The sequence below is a fragment of the Astyanax mexicanus genome, chromosome 2 (genome assembly GCF_023375975.1).
Source record: "Astyanax mexicanus isolate ESR-SI-001 chromosome 2, AstMex3_surface, whole genome shotgun sequence".
Lineage (NCBI taxonomy): Eukaryota > Metazoa > Chordata > Actinopteri > Characiformes > Acestrorhamphidae > Astyanax > Astyanax mexicanus.
In genome coordinates this window covers 72,406,279-72,427,799 of record NC_064409.1, presented here as the reverse complement: position 1 = coordinate 72,427,799, position 21,521 = coordinate 72,406,279, and the positions used below count along the sequence as shown (strand labels likewise).

Here is a 21,521-nt window from a genome sequence, read left to right as displayed (position 1 = left end):
GTTTTAATGGTTGTTAGTGCAACGCCATTTGTAAAATACCATACCTTCTCCATTTCGTGAAGCCATAAGCATGGATGATGTGGTGGCCATCAGGAACTCTGAACACACAAATACCATTGTTTCAAAACGTAAACTCGTACATTAAACCATTTATAAACAGTAGGGAAGGGCAATTTACTATTACTCCAGTGCTGTAAATATAAATATTTGCTATAAGCTCCCCCTCATGGACAGCTGCACACATGCATTTATAGGCAGGCTGCATCTGAATGGTGTGGCACAGTAATATTAGAAGATTTTACTCAAAATGTCGCCAAAGCTTACACATTTTCATTGAGTTACGTAGTGCAGTAGCAGTATTTCTGCGTTTCAGTAATATGAACATTGTTGTTTTATTCTACAAACTACAGACAACATTTTCCTCAAATTCCAAATAAAAATATTGTCATTTAGAGCATTTATTTGCAGAGCTTTCAGACTTCATATTGATCAGACCTTAAAATGTGGTTCAGAAATCAATTTTTGGTGGAATAACCCTGGTTTTTAATCACAGTTTTCATGCATCTTGGCATGTTCTCCTTCACCAGTCTTTAGTATAACTTCTTCAAGATAACTTTATCTTCAAGAGCCTGAGCCCTGGCTATCAGACTGGTGATATTATCCTCTGCAGCAGATACCCGGACCTCCGCCTCACCGACCCGCTCGGCACATTCATTAACATCTCTTTTCACATTCTCTATTGCTGACAGAATACCGTCTAATTTGGAGGAGAAATCAGACTTTAAGCTTGCGATTGCAGCCAATATTGCGTCTGAGCCAATTTCAACCGTCTTTTCCTTCTCATTCGACTCACAATTATCCTCCTCCATTACCTGGTCTGTTCCCGTGTTAGCCCCGCCATTGTCACCGCTAGCTTTAGCGCTCACCTTAGAAGTGAAGTCAGATAACTTCGACTGGGTCGGCTTACTAGTCATTTTACTTGACTTCCTTTGTGAAAGAGGCATCATTGCTGACTTAAGACGTTGTTCAGTGTCTCATATAACGAGTATTTTCCAGGATTTTACAGAAAGGTAGCGGAGCCGAGGCGAGCACGTCATTACCGGAACCTTGCATGATGTTGATTTAACCAGTCAACCAGTGCAAAAGCTACATGCACAATTCTGAACATACACATACACAATTCTGTTTTTTAAATTAATCAGGTTGTACTTTAGATTCTCTATTAATTTTGTGCATGTTATGTCCTGTTAACTACAAACATGGGTGCATTCTTAATAAAATACTGTTTAAAGGCTTTATATGTAAATAACAAATACTAAATATTAGCAGTAAAATTGTGTACCAATAATGTCTTAATTGTCTTAATACCTTAATTTTGCCTCCTGTGGCCAGCACCTCTGTATCACATGCACGTCGTCCATCATCATGCAGCTATCCTGCGCCTGGCAATCCTGCGGAACAGATATTCTGCAGTTAGGAAGGAATTTACAACCAGTACCAGACTCTGCCTGTTGAAGACGACTCTGACTACAGACGTGCACTTGGAGCCAAGGCGACGCTTCAGGGGCTGCAAAGCCGGAGCTAAACTAAAGGCTAAACAATGGGAGAACAGCTGGAAATACAAGCCTTGTATACTGACAGTGGTGATGGGGAACGTGAACTCGCTGGTGAACAAGACGTACGAGCTCGCAGCATTAGTGAGGAATTGTCTGCAGGAGCTAAGCAAAGAAATCCCCCCTCCGAAAAACGTGTGAATTTTGAATTATCTTTCTGCCTACGTAGGCAGAAACTCACAGACCAGCCCACCTTGGCTCGAGAAACTCCCAGAGGCGGAGCTGAAGCGACGCAACATCACCGCTCATCAGTTAGGAGGTGGGAGGCAGTGAGCGGCAGAGCGGCGGAGGGGCGTCGCAGTGCTCCTAGCCAATCAGAGGAGAGATATCTGCATGCTGTTTGCATGTATGAATATTCATTAGCAAAGCTGGAATCCGGTCATTTTGGACACACCCCTAAAACAGTCCATTAAAAAAGAGCTATACAGAGACACCTGAGCACTTTTTTTTTACAAAAACGAACACGAAGGCTCTATAAACATAATGCACACAACAATTATTACTACAGTCCACACACTGCTTTCAATAAGCAAACGTTTAATACTACAACATTACCACATACACTACAACACATTTAACAGACAATTGTGAGTGTACATTTTGTACAGTCAGTGTTGATTTAACATTGGGTAATTTGCTGTAAAACATATCTAAAGTTAGGTTAAATAAACAGTTAAGTTACTTACTCAAATCCTCGAACTGCTGCATTTCTTTTTCCGGTGAAGAGGGCCTCATTGGCCACCCTCCACCGGATCAGCTCCCTGGTGTCCTCATCACTCCCTGCAATATAAAACTTTAGCTTTAAATGGAATGGCAAATGTGACAATATTGTAGCAGGGTTACAACAATAATAAATATTTAGCATCAATTACCTCAAAGCAAGATTTATTTCTTTTAAAAGTATAGTTTTGGCTTATTACTAGCTACTAAGGTGAACCACCAACTTCATCACAATTGTATGACAGCTAAGCTAGGCAGCCAAGATGTAAAAAAAAATGAAAATGCTAAAATAGCCAGCTAGATTAGCCATTCAACTTTATTTAACATTACGTTATATAGCCAACTACCTAACTAGTTAAACAACGTAACCTGCAAACCACTTACAAGTACATTTGTAGCCAAATTAACTCAGCAATACTTTAAATTACAGAAAGACAGTTCAGGAAACTAGCTAACCTAGATACTTCAGAATGAGCCATTAAGCCACGTTGAACGGTGTGCTAGCGAGATTAATAGAGGTACTAAAACACAAAATTCAAAACTACATTCAGAAGAGAACAAACAAATCTAGTTAGCGTTAGCTAGCTAACACCAGCTGTAGCTAATCCCGCACGTTTAGCCCACACAACCGCTCAACTTACTCGACTCTGTGATCCTAGGTAACTGAAATAGCGCTACATTTCTTTACTAACAATACAACATTAAGCTAGCTAGGTTAGCTTGGCTGGCTAACTAGTTAGCGAGCGAGCTAGCATGACTATCTTAGCGCGTACTGACGGTAGCCTTAAACACTTGCAAGTTAGCGTTAGCGAAGTTAATAAATTAAAAATCAAATAAAATATGCGTATCATTCTTCACAAAATTACTCATAACGTTACTTTGGGTACTTAAGTGGTGATATTTTCTATTATTCCGATTACATTCTACTTAAACTTGTAAAGACCCGCGTCACCGCTGTCCGCCATCTTCAACCTCTGCTTCGCTTCCGCCGCCCCCCTTGGAACTCTGGGAAATATGAGCGGGTGAAGTGTGCAGGGCTTGCATACTTCAAAATCTGTCCCGGTGCAGTATGTCATCCGGGAACTTTTCGCGTACCTAAACTCGCATACTGCGCATTCGGACACACTACCCCATCTCGCATACTGCTTTTGCATACTGTTTAGTATGGAAGTATGCGATTTCGGACGCAGTCAGACACTAAAACGCCGCTTTTTACGCCGTTGCACTGAGACGGCGCGCCAAAAGGGTCGAAAAACGCCGTGGGAAACGGCGTCTTCTGTGCTTTTAGCGGCGTTTTTAACGGCGTCGTGAAATCATACGGCGTATATTACGGCGTCTTGAAATCATACGGCGTATATTATGGCGTAAAACCCACACAGAACGGCGTATTTTACGCCGTTCTTTTCGATAAAAGGCGTCTGGTCCAGGCGTTTTTTGGGCCTTTTGGCGTTTCATAGTATACGGCTCGAGAGCGCGTTTGTGCGCAGACCTCTCTCACCATGGCTCCGGCGAATGTCATAATAAAAGTCTTCCGTGATTATTATTACTATTATTCTATTACATCAAATTTAATGTTATATAGAATGTACTATCACATTATATTATATTATATTATATAAAAGTCTACAGGGAGACCTCATTCAACACAGCTCAATTTCTCTGCCGAATGCCAGAAAAAAAGTCCTCCGTGATTAAAAAGCTCATGGATGTCAATAAATATATTATTCAACAATTAATGGTTATTTATATTTCTTAAATGTCAATATAATAAAATACGTGTAGTGTGTATGTATTTATAATATTATTGGCTATGAATAAACAACTGCCTTTATTATTTAGATCTTTACTATTTTATAATTTGAAAAAATCGCTACTAAGCAACAGACAGACGCAGAAACGGAGCGGACAGTGAGCCATCATGGTTGCCAGATTGTTAGTGTAATTCAGATAAAACCAATTCACTGGGTAAAAAACGTGTTTTAAATCCGCCAAAATCCTGAGAAAACCACCCAAACAGCTGATGTTCGTCATATTAACAATATTACAGGGTTTATTCCAACATGACCTTAACTAAAATACCTTCAATATGTGACGAATCACATGATTACATGATTGATTACAAAAAAAATATCTTTAAATTAGTTTATCTGCATGCTTGTATTATGTGTTTTTTGCCTTGTATCACAGGACACACGAACCAAAAAAGTAAATACAGTACATAAACATAACCTTGCAGCGTTTCCTACAGACAATTTCAGACACAACTCGACATTTGGCATGAAACCACCCAATCTGGCAACACTGCGAGCCGGTGTACGCTGTTAATTTCAGTTTTTCTTCATGTAGTTCAATAATATTAATATTTTGATCAGCGCAAATATAACAGGCATATAAATTACTTCATGATCAGCTCAGAGCTTCACTATCTTTAATTCAGAGCTCAGTTGCTTTATGGAGTTTTAAACGCGGCTAAACCCCTCTCTCACCTGTGTGTGTTTATGCGACCAGTGCTGGCGCATGACAATGATGTGTCCGAATTCACTCCTGTTTCACCACTAGTTAGTGAACTACATAGTGTCTCCCTAAATAGCGCAACACTTATGAGGGAGTATTAAGCCATTTTGGTCATAGCCATAGTTTTATTAAGCTCATTAGCACCACCTACCTACATTGCTGCACGTACCTGAGAAAGAGATCGATTCCCTTTTTCATCATGCCAAAAATGAAGACTACAAATCGAATTTTTTTGGCAGCACTTATAAGTCTGTCGGCAATTGCATTGCCGACACTTGCTGCTCTTCCTAACACGTCTGATACCATTTGTATGCTCTCCATTTCTAAATCCGTTAACATTATGACATTTAAAAATAAACAAGACGGACTTCCGGTTCTGACACCGCATGGAGCGGACGTGAGTTAGAGTTCCCTCCGGCCTATAATCCAGTCTGCGTCCCCGCCGTCTCCTGAGGCAGTAGCCCCACCTGGAGCTAGTGCTGCTCTGCTTGTCCAGGACATCGCGGCGCTGAAGTCTGAACTGATTCCAAGACTGCCCGTGTGCAACAGGGGCTTCACAGTGCATGTGCACTGTCATGCCCCGGAAATGCACTCTCAAGCGCCAAACCTTCCGTGGCCAATGAAATTAGGTGTGGGCGTGGTAAATTCCGTGGCCAATGAAATTTAGTCTAGATGGAAACAGGGGTCCACGAGCACATAGTGGATTTTTTTTTTCGCCACCTGTTTTTTTCTTAATCTTTGGAGTGTCTATTTTAAGATTCTGACAGGTAACAGGATGAAATAATTTCCCATGACATTTATGCATCTATGCTGATTCTGAACCGGAAAAAAATATGAAGAAAATGGCATAGCTCATTGAGTTAACAACCTATACAGACAAATGAGCCACTTTTCCATACAATTCTGGGCCAAGGAATTTAACGAAATGGTTATTAAGTTTTTTACAAATTTGGGACAAAAATATAAAACAAATAGCAAAAAAATTTAAATTTGCCTGTATGTTTTCACATTATACTAAAATCCTGTGCATTAAATAAAAACATCTTGGGGTTTTTCTTAATCTTTGAAGTCTACTTTAAGATTATGACAAGTCACAGGACAAAAAATGTCCTGTGGGGCTTATTTTTAACCCTTTACTACACCTATCCCAAATCCGAACCTAAAAAAATATGAAGAAACTGGCATAGCTCCTTCAGTTAAAAACCTATACAGTCAAATGAGCACACTTTTCCATACAATTCTGGGCCAAGGAATTCCATAGAATGGTTGTTTTTAAGTTTTTTTTTTTAACATTTTGACTCAATTCTTGGAAAAAGTGGATCTCTGAAGCCTGAACCCTTAACAAAATGTACAATTTTTAGCACATGCACTGCCCAGCCCCGGAAATGCACTCTCAAGCTCTTTTTTTTACACTTTTACGCTTCTGAAGATTTATAAAAGAGTTTTTTAAATCCATAGTGTGTTTTGCGATTTTACAAATGGCAACAGACATGACAACAGCTAGCAAGTGTAAATGATGAGTGTAGTTTGTGCGCATTGTATCTTTTAATAAGCAAATAAGAGATCAATACATCCAGAGAGCAGTAGAGCTATTAATATTAATTAAGCATAGGCGTAGGAACCGGGGGGGATGGGTGGGACATGTCCCACCCAATATTAGAAACAGGTGTATTTGTCCCCCCCAAAAATGATATCAGTTCGCTCAGGTCAGCTGTACTATTAATGAGGAGACAGACCGGACCAATCACGGAGCCGGTTCAGGTATTAAGTCACGCCTCTCAGTAGAAACAGCCAATCAGCTTGCTGGTTTTGCGGCGCGCGGAGCAGATGCAGTTTGCTGTTGGGGAAGCCCCGCCCCCTCGCTGTGAGATTTAGCAGCGGGATCGGGACGCAGCAGCTTCAGCTGATTTTAAAACAGATATGGATATACGGAGATTTTTCTAAAAGAAAGGTAACGATAGGCTAACCACTTCAACTGTGATGATATGTTTCTGATAGCTGGTTAAAAATACACGTCTCTGAATCAGCACACAGTTTAAACCCACTGTGATTAATAAACTGCAGCTGTGTTAGTGTGTAAGCTTATCTTTGGAATTAGCTAGATTGGGAGTCAGGGTTAAAGGAAAAAAATAAAATATATATGTAATGTTTCCCTGTACCTGATCAGCTAATCACTTTAATTTTCAAACTGTTTATTCATTTAGGATTACAGGACTTACTGTGAGCTATAATGAACGAAAATTGATTTAACTAACTAGTTATCTAGAAGCTGGATGTAGATGATCGCCAGAATTTCGTACAGTAAGTTGGTAGTTTAAAGCAGTTACTTAACCCCGATCGCTTCCCTAAACTAGTGTTTTCCACCTGATCAGCTAATAAACAGTCATTTACTGAGTTTACCTGTTAAAATCCTTTAGCCCCCTATGGAGCCTAAATTAATCATGTATATCCACCAGAGGAAGCTCTAGAATATGCAGAACAGTGTTAATATGCAGTAGAATATATAAGAACTGGGTTGAGAAACACTCCTGTAACGTGACTTCTGTTCATTTGTATTTCACAGTAAGACCACATATCCTGACGTTTATAAAAGTCTCTATGAAACGTAAAGTTACATTCTTTTACATAAAAGGACACCATCTTAAGAAGAGCTCTCAGTAGAAAAAAATAAAAGTGCAGGAGAAAATGTAAATATACAACAGAATTGACATGCCAATACATAATAATAATAATAATAATAATAATAATAATAATAACAATAATAATAATCTGTTATATTATTTTAAATATTAGGTGATAACTCAGACATTGCTTGCATAATTTTTCTAACAACAGTAGCTGTAATGTGGAGTAACATGTTTAGGTTGTAAAATCACCTTATAATAATAATTTACTTTTAATTAAAAGTAATTTCCACAAATGTTGTTCTAGGAAACTATTGGGTGGGCTTGGGTTCATATTGGCAAATGTGTCCCCCCCAATATCAAGCCCGCTCCTACGCCCTTGTAATTAAGCAATATGTTAAGCAATATGTTCTTGCATTTGCCATTAGGTTTTATTTGTTCATACGTCGCTAGTCGATCTGACGTCATGTTAACGGAGCTAGATGTTTTCTGGGTCGTTTCTTGAATATTTGTCATTTCCGGTAATATGTGCCTTTTAGTTTTTGTGCGTGCGTATCCTTGTATACTTGAGATGGTTGATGATCCCCAATTCAGTGGAGAACATGGTCTTTGAGTTAAATTTGGGGAAGGGGATAAATTGTTCATGAGATTTTTGAGATTTTCTTTTTTTGTTGCTGGCATTGTATTGTTTTTCATTTTTTTTCACGTTGCCCTACTAATTTAAATGGTCAATTATACACAACGTAACTTCAATTGTGGACCTAATTTAAAATTTGGCAGTTGGAATGTTAATGGTTTGAACAATATGGTTAAGCATCTAAAGGTGAATGCCCATTTGAAGCGTTTGAATTTAGACATAGCTTTTCTACAAGAAACCCATCTTATCAGGGACGACCACTCCAAGTTGAATTTTCCCGTGGGTCGGAAAAAAAATTTCACTCTACATTTCCTTCCAAATCTAGATGTGTTGCAATTTTAATTAAAAAAGGAATTCAGTTTATCCCCGATTTTGTTTGACCTTGTTTGACATGAAAGTGTTGTTGGTAAACATCTATGCCCCTAATTTTGATAATCCTAATTTTATGCAGAATCTTTTTCGTTCAATTCCTTCCTTAAATACCCATCTTTTAATTATGGGTGGAGATATTAACTGTACTATTGATCCAGGTTTGGATCACTCAAATCCACGTTCTCTCACTCCATCATCAATGTCTAAAGTAATTTCTGAGTTCATCACTGAAAATTAAATTGTCGATTCTTGGAGGTTTTACAATCCGCTAGCTAAGGGGTTTTCTTTCTACTCTCACCCGCATAATAAATTTTCACGTTTAGATTACTTTTTTGTGGACAAGTTATTGCGACTGACTATCATTCAATAGTCATTTCTGATCATGCACCTCATACTATAAATATACAGTGTACTAACCGACACACTTTCCCCTCTATTTGGAGATTCAACTCACTTTTACTGTCAAACAATGAATTCAATACATTTATTTGTGCTTCAATAGATGACTTCATTACTAATAATAAAAAAGACTCCACTTCCTGCTTCTGTGCCGTTCAGACGCTTCTCTGCTTAGCTCTGCTATCTTTCATACTTTTCTTTATTTTTAGACATTTTCGAGCTACAGTGTCTGAGCTCATTATTTAGATTAGCACTAGCACTACCATATTTTGTTTCTTATTTTATTTTTTTTCTAGTTTCTTTTGGACATTTTATAGTAGAGCCATAGGCACAGGAATCAAAAAAGTTCCTGTAGAGTACTAAAGAAGAAATCTACAAGATGCCTCCTTGTGTGGGTTCAGAGCACCTGTGCTGCCAGAACTGCTACAATCTTCTACAAAGAATGACTGTTTTGGAAACAAATTTTCGGTCATTGTTATCAGAGTTTAAGGACTGGCATTTCTGCGCTGTTCGAGGACCATCGGAGTGTGGGAGTGCTGCCAGCGGACAACGGGCGCGGATTTCAACGGAGCAGCGAGCAGTGGAGACGAACAGAACTGGACCAGCAGATCATGTGGACATTCCTAATGTGAGTACAGCTGAAAGATATTGGCAAAACCAGCAATGGGTTCGCATTGGAGCTAAACCCAAACGGCATGCCACATACAGCTCTGTAGTATCCTCCACTCCTGCTAACATATCACATCTGGCTAATGCTAATGCTAAAGCTATTGCTCGGAGATCAGAGCACAGAGCCAGAGGAAATCAATTCCAGTCACTTAGTTTGCAAAACAGATTTGAGCCACTGCAAGACCTTAATGACTTTCCTAATACCAGCCAGTATGATACAGAAAGAACCAGAAGATTCAGCCATTCAAAACACCCCAGTAGAGCCACAGGGCTCCAGGCTGGGGCCACAGCAGACACCCTTGTTTTGGGGGATGACTCTGTTCATGGCATGAATAATCAGAAACTTATCGTTCGATGTGAGCCAAACATCACCGTTTCTGAACTGAATGAGAAGCTTCCAGCACTACTGGCTGAATACAGAACAGTGAAACGGATTATTGTTCATGTTGGAAAGAACGATACAAGGAAAGAGGAGTCTGAGGTGTTAAAAAGGGACTTTAATGATCTTTTTACCACACTGCGCAAATTCAACATTCAGACATTCATCAGTGGTCCTCTACCTGCAAGGGGCTGCAATATGTTCTCTAGGCTGTTAGCATTAAACATATGGCTTCAGAAAACCTGTAGGTCAAACGGACTGAACTTCATTGACAATTTCAATCTGTTTTTTGGGAAGAGAGTTTTTCAGGAGAGATGGACTGCACACCAACAAGAGGGGAGTCAAATTCCTGTCAGAGAACTTCATTTTTTCTCTCTGCAACTTCTCTGTTCCCACTGGTGAAGACACGTCAGCTTTAACACCAAAAGACACTGTCTGCACTACAGAGACACAACATCCTCTCCCCACAGAGACTGCGGAGTTATCGGATGGGAGCCATGTTCTGCTGTATCAGCTGCCGGAAACACCGCAACTGCATGAACACTCCACACCATCCTCCATCTCCACCTCATCATTATCATCCTCCATCTCCACCTCATCATCACCCCACCTGAACTTCCCAGCAACCATGGAGAAGCTGGTATCTGCAGGGACAAGGCTGACGCTTTCTTTGTCAGCGAGTCCTCAGGTACAGCGGAAAATCAGCACAACTTCTCCTCCACAGTCACCTACTGCCTCACGGACCCAGCAACCCCCATTCTCACCACCACTACACTCCCCAATCAAGGAGTTAGTAAAGGGGACCAAAATGAAGCCCAGTGAACATGAACATGAGAAGGAATTAAACAAACCCCCCCCCCACAACCCAAAAAGAAGAGACAAGCTCCTAAACCACCGGACCGACAGCTCCGCTCTCGACTTCTTCACCAGCAGGAGCCCCTCCCACCTCCCTCCACCATAAGGGAAGAGGCCGCCACAAGTAATCCAGCAAACTGATATCTTTTGGGTCCGTGCTGCTACAATGGTGAAGTCAGCAGTACATGTTTTCAAATAAGTACGGACCCTGTGTGCCAGTTCTCTCCCCATTCCAGTTCTTATCAGAAGCAGAAAGAACAGGGAGTATAGGTCAGATAATGTGAATATATCCAACTTGCAGTATGTAAATTGTAACCCACAGGCTTTGGAACAAAACGCACAGGTTATTAAGTTAGCTCTACTAAATATCAGATCTCTTACAAACAAGTCCTATCTAATTAATGATTTTATTACAAATTATGGGCTTGATTTTCTGTTTTTAACAGAGACATGGTTAAATTCTTGTAGTGCTGAAAGTGTATTAATTGAGTCGGCTCCACCAAACTTTAACTTTTTAAATGTCTCACGTACCGGCAAGAAAGGTGGAGGTGTAGCTATGCTGTTTGATGATACTTTCCAATGCAAGCAGTTATCACTTGGTGACTTCACATCTTTTGAATATTTAGGCGCAGTTTTAAAAGGGACACCAAGAATATTACTAGTAATTGTCTATAGGCCTCCAAGGTACAATGCTGATTTTATTGATGATTTTACAGATATGCTGTATTTTATTTCTACTGAATTTGATCATTTTATTGTTGCTGGTGATTTTAACATTCACATTGACAATCCCAATGATAATTATGCCAGAGAACTCTACGATGTATTTGACTCTTTTGAACTCTCTCAGCATGTGACTGGAAGCACACACTGTCATGGTCACACTTTGGATTTGGTTATTTCGAAGGGTCTCAACATATCAGCCTCTATTAAGGATGTTGCACTGTCAGATCACTACTGTGTATTCTTTGAAATGTGGACTTCAATACACAGTGAAACCAGACAGATTAGGTACAAGAAAAGGCAGATAAATGACATGACAGCTGAACTTTTTGTGAGCAAAGTGTGCTCTGCACCATGCAAACCATCAGACTCTGTAGATACTCTGCTGGATAGTTTTAACTCAAAAACTGCTAGAGTTTTAGATGAGATTGCACCAGTTAGAGTTAAAACCATGCCATGCAAGCAGAAAGCTCCATGGAGAAATGATGCTGCAGTTCAGCTCCAAAAGAGAGAATGCAGAAAAGCTGAGCGCAGATGGCGTAAAACCAAGCTTCACATTCACAAAGAAATTTTTAAAGATAGACTGCGTGATTACAATAAAATAATGTGCACATGTAGACAATCCTACTTCTCTAGCATTATTAACAATAATATTAACAATAGCAAAGTTCTTTTCACTGTGGTTGACAGACTAACTAACTCACCTACATACATGACCCCTGAGCTAGTTTCAACTAGAGAGATGTAATGAGTTTGCTAAATTTTTTAATACTAAAATCCACAATATCAGAGAAGCCATCAGTACATCTATATCCTCCAACGAGCCCATGTGCTCTCCAAAACCATGCAAAATCATCATAGTCAGCATGTCCCAGTTTAGCACTATTAATGAAGTTTTAATTGATACAGTGAGTCACCTCAAATCATCCACTTGCAGTCTTGATACATTACCAACCAAGTTTTTAAAGAATGTTTTTTACTCAATATCAGCAGACATTCGTCAAATAGTAAATACCTCACTCATGTCGGGTGTTTTTCCAAATGCATTAAAAACTGCCGTTGTGAAGCCTCTCTTAAAAAAGAAAAATTTAGATACAAACTTATTAAACAATTACAGACCAATCTCTAATCTACCATTCATTGGAAAAATAATTGAAAAAATTGTCTTCAAGCAAGTTATGCACTTTCTGTCCACAAATAACTGTCTAGACCAATTTCAGTCAGGTTTCCGGCCCAATCATAGTACTGAGACTGCGCTAATTAAGGTTATCAATGACATTCGCTTAAACACAGACTCAGGAAAAATGTCTATTCTACTACTGCTTGATCTCAGTGCTGCCTTTGACACCATTGACCACAACATTCTCATAGATAGACTAGAGAACTGCGTTGGACTTTCTGGAACTGTCCTAAAATGGTTCAGTTCATACCTTCAAGGAAGGAAATACTTTGTGGAAATGGAAAATAATGTTTCTGAGACTGTGCCAGTGACCTGTGGTGTACCCCAGGGTTCAATTCTTGGGCCACTCTTATTTAATTTATATATGATTCCTCTGGGTGAAATTTTCTGTCTAAATCAGACCTGGAGAAACTTATCCACGCCTTTATTTCTAGTAGGATTGATTACTGTAATGAACTCCTAACTGGACTCCCAAAAAAGACCATCAAACAGCTTCAGCTGATTCAGAATGCAGCAGCTAGAGTTCTGACTAGAAGTAAAAGAAGGGAGCACATCACCCCCATCCTTAAATCCCTACACTGGATACCAGTCTGTTACAGAATAGAATTTAAGGTACTGTTACTGGTCTATAAATGTCTTAATGGTGCAGGACCAGCATATTTATCTGATGTGCTCCAGCAGTATGAGCCGAGCAGAACTCTCAGATCATCAGGAACTGGTCAGTTAGAGCTGCCTAAAGTAAAAACTAAACACGGAGAGGAAGCTTTTAGCTAGTATGCTGCTCTTAAATGGAACCAGTTAACAGAGAGTGTTAGAAGAGCCCCAACAATAAACACTTTTAAATCCAGACTAAAAACCTATGTTTGATCAGGCCTTTAGCTCAGCTTAAAACACTGCAGCTCCGCCCACTTTTATTCTGTAACGGCACTTTTATATCATGTTTTATTCATGCTTTATTCTTTTTTTTTAATGATTTTTAATTCCTTGTTGTTCTTTTACATGATTTTAATTTTACTTCTCTTTGTTTTAATCATGTTTGAATCAATCATGCTTTAATCTTATTTTAGTTTTTATTTCCATTTTTACTGTTATTCTTTTACATGTTTTTTTAATTTGAGTTCTCTGTGTATTTTCTAATTTGTAAAGCACTTTGAATGACCGTTGTGCATGAAAGGTGCTATATAAATAAACTTGCCTTGCCTTATATGCAGATGATTTATTGTTATATGTGACCGATCCTATCCGTAGTCTTCCTTCAGTTTTTTCACTTTTAAAGAAATTTGGTCCATACCTGCCATACCTTTTTCACTCTTCTCGCCTTTGCTTAATAAATTTAAATCAGATTTGGAGAGATGGAGATTTCTTCCCCTTTCATTGGTTGGGAGGATAAATGTAATAAAGTTGAATGTTTTACCTAGGTTTCTTTTTTGTCTCAAACAATCCCCCTATATTTACCCAAAAAGTTTTTTAAATCACTTGACCAGCTTATCTCCACATTTATATGGGATGGGAAATCACCCAGAGTGAAGAAGGCTCTTTTACAAAGATTCAAATTCGATGGTGGGCTTGCTTTTCCCTATTTTTTATATTATTATTGGTCAGCTCATATTCATAAGATGCTTTACTGGCTTCACTCTCCTGAACTATTCTGGTGTAAATTGGAGAATTGGACTTGCTTTACTTACTGCCCCGATTCCTGTTAAATGTAAAACACTTACAAATAATCCAATGGTTCTTTCATCTATTCGTATCTGTTCTCAATTTAGGTCCCATTTTAAATTTACATTAGGTTCTACAAAGATGCCCATTTTAAATAATCACTTATTTCTTCCTGGTCTAAAGGATACAGCTTTTAAATTATGGCATGGGAAAGGCATTAGGTCCTTTGTTGACCTTTATGAGGAAGGTTCCTTCTGTAGTTTCACCCAATTATCAGAAACCTTTAGCTTACCTTCCTCACATTTGTTTTGCTATTTTCAAATTAGGCACTGTACATCTTCATTATTTATAAATTTTACCCATATTCCACTGAATCAGACTTGGGAAGATCTGTTGGATTTAGATCCTTTCCAGAGGTCACTTATATCAAAGATATATTCCTACCTCATGGATATAAACATACATTCCCTTACTAAAATCAAACAGACGTGGGAGGCTGAACTGGGTTTCCAATTATCTGAGAAATGTTGGGACAGGCCAGTTAAGGGGGTGCGCTTTGTTGCACCTTGTGCCAGATTACAGTTAATTCGGTTTAAAGTACTCTTTAGAATTCATCATTCTAGATCTCAATTATCTAAATTCTATCCTGGATCAGTTATTGACGAATGTGAGAGGTGCTCCACTTCTCCATGTGATCTAACGCATATGTTTTTTTCGTGTCCCAGTATTCATAAATTTTGGTCAGATTACTCTGAGAAGTTATTGGTGCCAGTGTCGCTATTTGTCCACTCATAGCAATGTTTGGTCTTTCCTCACGGTTGCCTACAGTTTCACAGGCTCAGTCAGAGGTTATTGGTTTTTCATCATTAATAGCAAGACTCTGTATTCTTTTGCTTTGGAGGTCTTCAAAACCTCCCTCAATTTCAATATGGCTTCGTGATATGATTCATTTTCTTAAATTGGAGAAAATTTGACTCACTCTGAGAGGTAACATTTCGACATTTTATAATAAGTGGGATTCCTTTTTGACCTATTTTGAATCACTAAAATCTTTGCCATCAGATTAATCCCCCCCCCCCCCCCTTTTTTATTTTTTTTTTATTATTATTTCTTTATTTTTAGTTTTTTGTTTGTGTGGGTTAGTGTGAGTAAATTGAGAATATGGGAGAGAGGGTAAGGGTTAAAAGACCAAGAAAAAAATAATAAGTTGAGGTTGTTTCTGTTCAGCGATTTATAATTTGCATTGTGTCTTATGGCAACGCATGTATACATTTTTTTTTATTTAGTCTTTCTTCTGTAAAGAACTCCTTACTACAATTATAATAAAAAAAAATTAAAAAATAAACAAGACTCTGCCACTGGTGTTTCTTAAGTAACTGTATCAGTTTTTTAATTTAAGTTATTTATTTTACTGTAATAATAAATATTATGATAATGCGTGTTAGCAAATTATTATTTTATTAAGAAATACACTTAAAACCATTACTGTGCAATACAGTTTTCAGCTTGTCCTTAACTGATACATTCAGTCGTAATAATAATAATAAAAATAATAATATAATTCTTCTTCTTCTTATTATTATTATTATTATTATTATTACGACTGAATGTATCAGCCCTCTGAGTTTGTGAAGTAAGTCTTTCTTCAGTTAAAATAAAAGCCCCAAGTGCTTCAATTCTCTGCTTCAATGCCTTTTAATAAATCAAAAATAGGGAAAAGCACTCTCCCGGCGGCCGAGAAAGGTTATAACCAAATTTTATGTGATAAAAAAATCAATAAATATTTTACATTTTGTAGTCAGATCATTTATTATTTGTTATTTGCCCACCCTGTTACGTCTGCCCTGTTACAAATAAGTTTTCTGTCTATAATGTAATCAAGATAATACAAATAATTTTATTTGTAAGGGAGGCCAAATCATGCATCCTTAAAAATAAACAAAATACTTATAGAATCCATTTTTATCTAAATATAACAAGTGAAATCATGTACTGCTGAGAATTCAGACACAAATTTCATAAAATATCTGTAAACAATAGATAAAAAAAATACTTCAAAGCTAAAAAGGGACATGCTGGCTCTTCATCATTAATGTGTTGTACATTTACATAAACAGTTATGCATATGTCTGTAACACAGTGGACATACTAGGTCAAAGACTTCATACAAATGTTTAAATAAATGCTACAAATTGTATGCCTGAGCTTCACCAATAAAGTAATAAAATAAAATGTATTTAAAAATGAAAATAATAAAAAAATGAATTAGTAAAATATAATAATATTTAATTTTAAAAAGGTTTAAGGTCGAAATGGCACCCAATCTCAGGAATGACCCTGGTACTCATCACCTTACAAAACTATGATTATCATTCATTGTAACTGGTGAATGAACAAAATGTTTTTGTTAAACTACATATTCATGAGATTTTCTGTTATAGATAATATATTTATTGTTCCAAAGTAACAGCTTATAAGGTGAAAAATAAGGTTTGTAAATCAGTAATCATTATAACAGTGCTTGTCTGTGAAAGGCTGATAATTTTATATATATTTTTTTTACTATTTTATTATATTTTTACATTCGTATTTTTGCTACATTGTATAACAACACTACTACTACTACTACTACTACTACTACTAATAATAATAATAATAATAATAATATGATAATAATAAGAATAATTTGTTTATTTAAATTGTTTATAACATTTAAAATAAACAACTCAACTAAATGTATCAGTTAAGGACAAGCTGGAAACTCTATTACGCTGATCTACTCCAATTTAGAAATGGGGTCGGGGGGGGGTGGCGGCACGTGACCAGGTCGGAGATGGCCGCTTAGTCTTTTCGCTCCGTCCCTACGCTTCTTTTTATTTACTTTTCACCTCGGTTTAATTTCTTTAATACAGTCTCAACATCGATGTAATTATGGCTGATACCCCTGGGGACAAAGATTTTACAATTTTTTCATCTACGCGGTCCCAGAGACTCAAAGAAAAGAAAAAGCAAGTTCCGGAATCTGCTGAGGAGGACGAAGCTAGCGACCATGCTAACACTCAAACAAACATGGCCACTCTCCTCGCTGAACTCAGATCTATCGGCTGTCGCCTGGATAATGTCGAGGGCCGTCTTCAAGATATCGCTGGCTCCGACTCCTCGGTGGAGGATTCGTTTTCCACTTTAGTGTCACGAGTTACTGCCACCGAGGGCAGACTGGAGGAAGCTGAAAACCGACTCTGGGTGGCGGAGGACTCGCTCAACAACCACGATGCCCAAGTCACTAAACTGTCCAAGATAGCGGAGTTCCTACAGGCGAAGGTCGACGACCTGGAAAACCGTGGAAGAAGGAAAAACCTTAAAATCGTCGGCTTACCGGAAAATGCAGAGGGAAACGTCCCTCTGGCAGAGTTTCTTCAACTCCAGATTCCCTCCTGGATGGATCTTCCCATGGGCGCCCCACCCATTGAAATTGAACGGGCTCATAGATCTCCAGCTTTGGCATCCCGGTCCAGAAGCACACCTCGGAGCGTGCTGGTCCGCTTTCTTCGGTTCACTACCAAAGAGGTCATCCTACGAGCTGCGTTGAAGAAACGCTCAATATCTCACAATGGGCCAACCCTGCGCTTCTACACTGATCTCTCGTCTGAAGTTCTACGCAGACGGCGCGAATTCGAGGCTGAAGTGAAAGCCCTGGCTCAGCGAGGCATGTACCGCGGATTCGCCTACCCAGCCAAGGTCCGGTGTGTTCGCGATGGGAAGGTGCAGCTGTTTGATAATCCAGAATCAGCACGCAAGTTCGTTGCTTCCCTTGATCACAACACGGACTGAACTCATTTTAATGCAAATTTCTTCTTTATAGAGGTGGAATGCTTATTTAACTGGTGGGATTTATTTGGATTTAGATGCAGCGAGTCAATGCTAATTGTGGCCAGGTTTTGGCCGTATTCAGAACTCGTTATTTGTTTGACTTAGTTATATATATATATATTTTTTTCTCTTTCTCTCTCTTCCCCCCTATTTTACGTTTTTTTTAACGGTTTCTCGTATTTATTTTACATTCACCATTGAGTTTACATGCGGGTGTAGGGGACTGTAAGCCCTGAGCGGCGGTTGTGACTCTGATGTTGCCAAATACGTTGATTTTCGGCACCATCCAGCTTCCACACCAGATCGATGGTGTCTTTGCTGCACGTACCTCATAATCCCTAGAAGGAAATCAACTCCCTTTTTTATTACTCCAGCAACAAAGACAAAAAATCTTATTGTTTTTGCTGTAGTTATAAGTCTGTCCGCAATTTTATTTCCTAAACTTGTTGCTCTTCCGATGGCGTCTCCGTTACTAAAATCCGTTAAAATTATGGCATTTAAAAATTAACATCTTAAAAATAAACAAGACTCTGCCACTGGTGTTTCTGAAGTAACTGTATCAGTTTTTTTAATTTAACAGTTATTTATTTTACTGTAATAATAAATATTATGATAAAGCGTGTTAGCAAATTATTTTTTTTTAAAGAAATACACTTAAAACCATTACTGTGCAATACAGTTTTCAGCTTGTCCTTAACTGATACATTCAGTCATAATAATAATATTCTTCTTCTTCTTATTATTATTATGACTTAGTGTATCAGTTAAGGACAAGCTGGAAACTGTATTACACAGTAATGGTTGTAAGTGTATTTCTTAATAAAATAATAATTTGCTAACACGCTTTATCATAGTAATAATAATAATTTCTCACCTCATGAGCTGTTACTTTAGAGCAATGGATTTTATATATATATATATATATATATTTAAAACATAAATGGGGAACCGAAAGTTGGTTCTGGATAAGGCACTACATGAACCTCATAATCCCTAGAAGGAAATCATCTCCCTTTTTTATTACTCCAGCAACAAAGACAAAAAATCTTATTGTTTTTGCTGTAGTTATAAGTCTGTCCGCAATTTTATTTCCTAAACTTGTTGCTCTTCCGATGGCGTCTGATATCATTCGTAGACTCTCCGTTACTAAAATCCGTTAAAATTATGGCATTTAAAAATTAACAGCTTAAAAATAAACAAGACTCTGCCACTGGTGTTTCTGAAGTAACTGTATCAGTTTTTTTAATTTAACAGTTATTTATTTTACAGTAATAATAAATATTATGATAAAGCGTGTTAGCAAATTATTATTTTATAAAGAAATACACTTAAAACCATTACTGTGCAATACAGTTTTCAGCTTGTCCTTAACTGATACATTCAGTCATAATAATAATATTCTTCTTCTTCTTCCACTTCTTCTTCTTATTATTATTATTATGACTTAGTGTATCAGTTAAGGACAAGCTGGAAACTGCATTACACAGTAATGGTTGTAAGTGTATTTCTTAATAAAATAATAATTTGCTAACACGCTTTATCATAGTAATAATAATAATTTCTCACCTCATGAGCTGTTACTTTAGAGCAATGGATTATATATATATATATATATATATAAAACATAAATGGGGAACCGAAAGTTGGTTCTGGATAAGGCACTACATGAACAATGTGTGGTGTCTTTACATTTCATCATGAAAATACAATTATAAATCTTTAGAACAATTAATAAAGAAGATTAACAATTAGAATATTAACAATTAACAATTAGGTCCCTGCACAAGCTCCCTCAGCTCCCGATCTATTGTCTTCTTTAGCTCCCGCTCCATCCACTCACTCAGCTCCCGCTCCAACTTCTCCCAGTTCTCCCGCTCCAACCTCTCCGTCAGTTCCCTCTCAAACCTCTCATTTCTCTCCCGCTGGTTCCTCTCCTGACTAATCCTGTTCCACTCAAGCCACAGAATTATATCCTCCACCACACCAAGCCTTTCTCTGATCTGCTGCTCCATCTTCTGCGTCAGCACTCTAGCCTTTCACGTGAAGTACTGCGCCCTTTAATAGACATTTTGGTCATAGCCATAGTTTTATTAAGCTCATTAGCACCTCCTAACTAAATTGCTGCACGTACCTGATAATCACAAGAAGGAGATCGATTCCCTTTTTTACAATTCCAGCAACGAAGACAACAAATCTAATTGTTTTTGCTGTAGTTATCAGTCTGTCTGCAATTTCATTTCCGAAACTTGTTGCTCTTCCTAACGCGTCTGAGAAAACTTGTAGGCTCTCCATTTCTAAAATCCGTTAACATTATGACATTTAAAAATAAACAGCTTAAAAATAAACAAGACTCTACCACTGGTGTTTCTCAAGTATAACAATAATAATAATAATAATAATAATACAATTCTTCTTCTTCTCATTATTATTATTATTACGCCTGAATGTACTATCACATTATATTATATTATATTATATAAAAGTCTACATCGTAAGGCAGGGAGACCTCACTCAACACAGCTCAATTTCTCTGCCGAATGCCAGAAAAAAAAGTCCTCCGTGATTAAAAAGCTCATGGATGTCAATAAATATATTATTCAACAATTAATGATTATTTATATTTCTTAAATGTCAATATAATAAAATACGTGTAGTGTGTATGTATTTATAATATTATTGGCTATGAATAAACAACTGCCTTTATTATTTAGATCTTTACTATTTTATAATTTGAAAAAATCGCTACTAAGCAACAGACAGACGCAGAAACGGAGCGGACAGTGAGCCATCATGGTTGCCAGATTGTTAGTGTAATTCAGATAAAACCAATTCACTGGGTAAAAAACGTGTTTTAAATCCGCCAAAATCCTGAGAAAACCACCCAAACAGCTGATGTTCGTCATATTAACAATATTACAGGGTTTATTCCAACATGACCTTAACTAAAATACCTTCAATATGTGACGAATCACTGATTACAAAAAAAATATCTTTAAATTAGTTTATCTGCATGCTTGTATTATGTGTTTTTTGCCTTGTATCACAGGACACACGAACCAAAAAAGTAAATACAGTACATAAACATAACCTTGCAGCGTTTCCTACAGACAATTTCAGACACAACTCGACATTTGGCATGAAACCACCCAATCTGGCAACACTGCGAGCCGGTGTACGCTGTTAATTTCAGTTTTTCTTCATGTAGTTCAATAATATTAATATTTTGATCAGCGCAAATATAACAGGCATATAAATTACTTCATGATCAGCTCAGAGCTTCACTATCTTTAATTCAGAGCTCAGTTGC

At 37.7% G+C, this 21,521-nt stretch overlaps 1 long non-coding RNA gene across 18 annotated transcripts in view; it reads right to left on the bottom strand.

Moving 5' to 3' along the window:
• LOC125799072 (uncharacterized) overlaps positions 1-21,521 on the bottom strand; it is a 188,020-nt gene that overhangs the window by 37,510 nt on the left and 128,989 nt on the right. For 5 of the 18 annotated variants that reach the window (XR_007437911.1, XR_007437910.1, XR_007437909.1 and 2 more), the window contains exon 2: positions 1,369-1,451. The exons of 10 other annotated variants lie outside the window; for them this stretch is intronic. This is a non-coding gene — a long non-coding RNA (uncharacterized LOC125799072). Of the gene's footprint in view, positions 1-1,368; positions 1,452-1,806; positions 1,895-2,299; positions 2,394-5,016; positions 6,007-21,521 lie in introns of those variants that run through there. 3 more of the 18 variants (XR_007437896.1, XR_007437913.1, XR_007437895.1) reach the window with 3 other exon arrangements.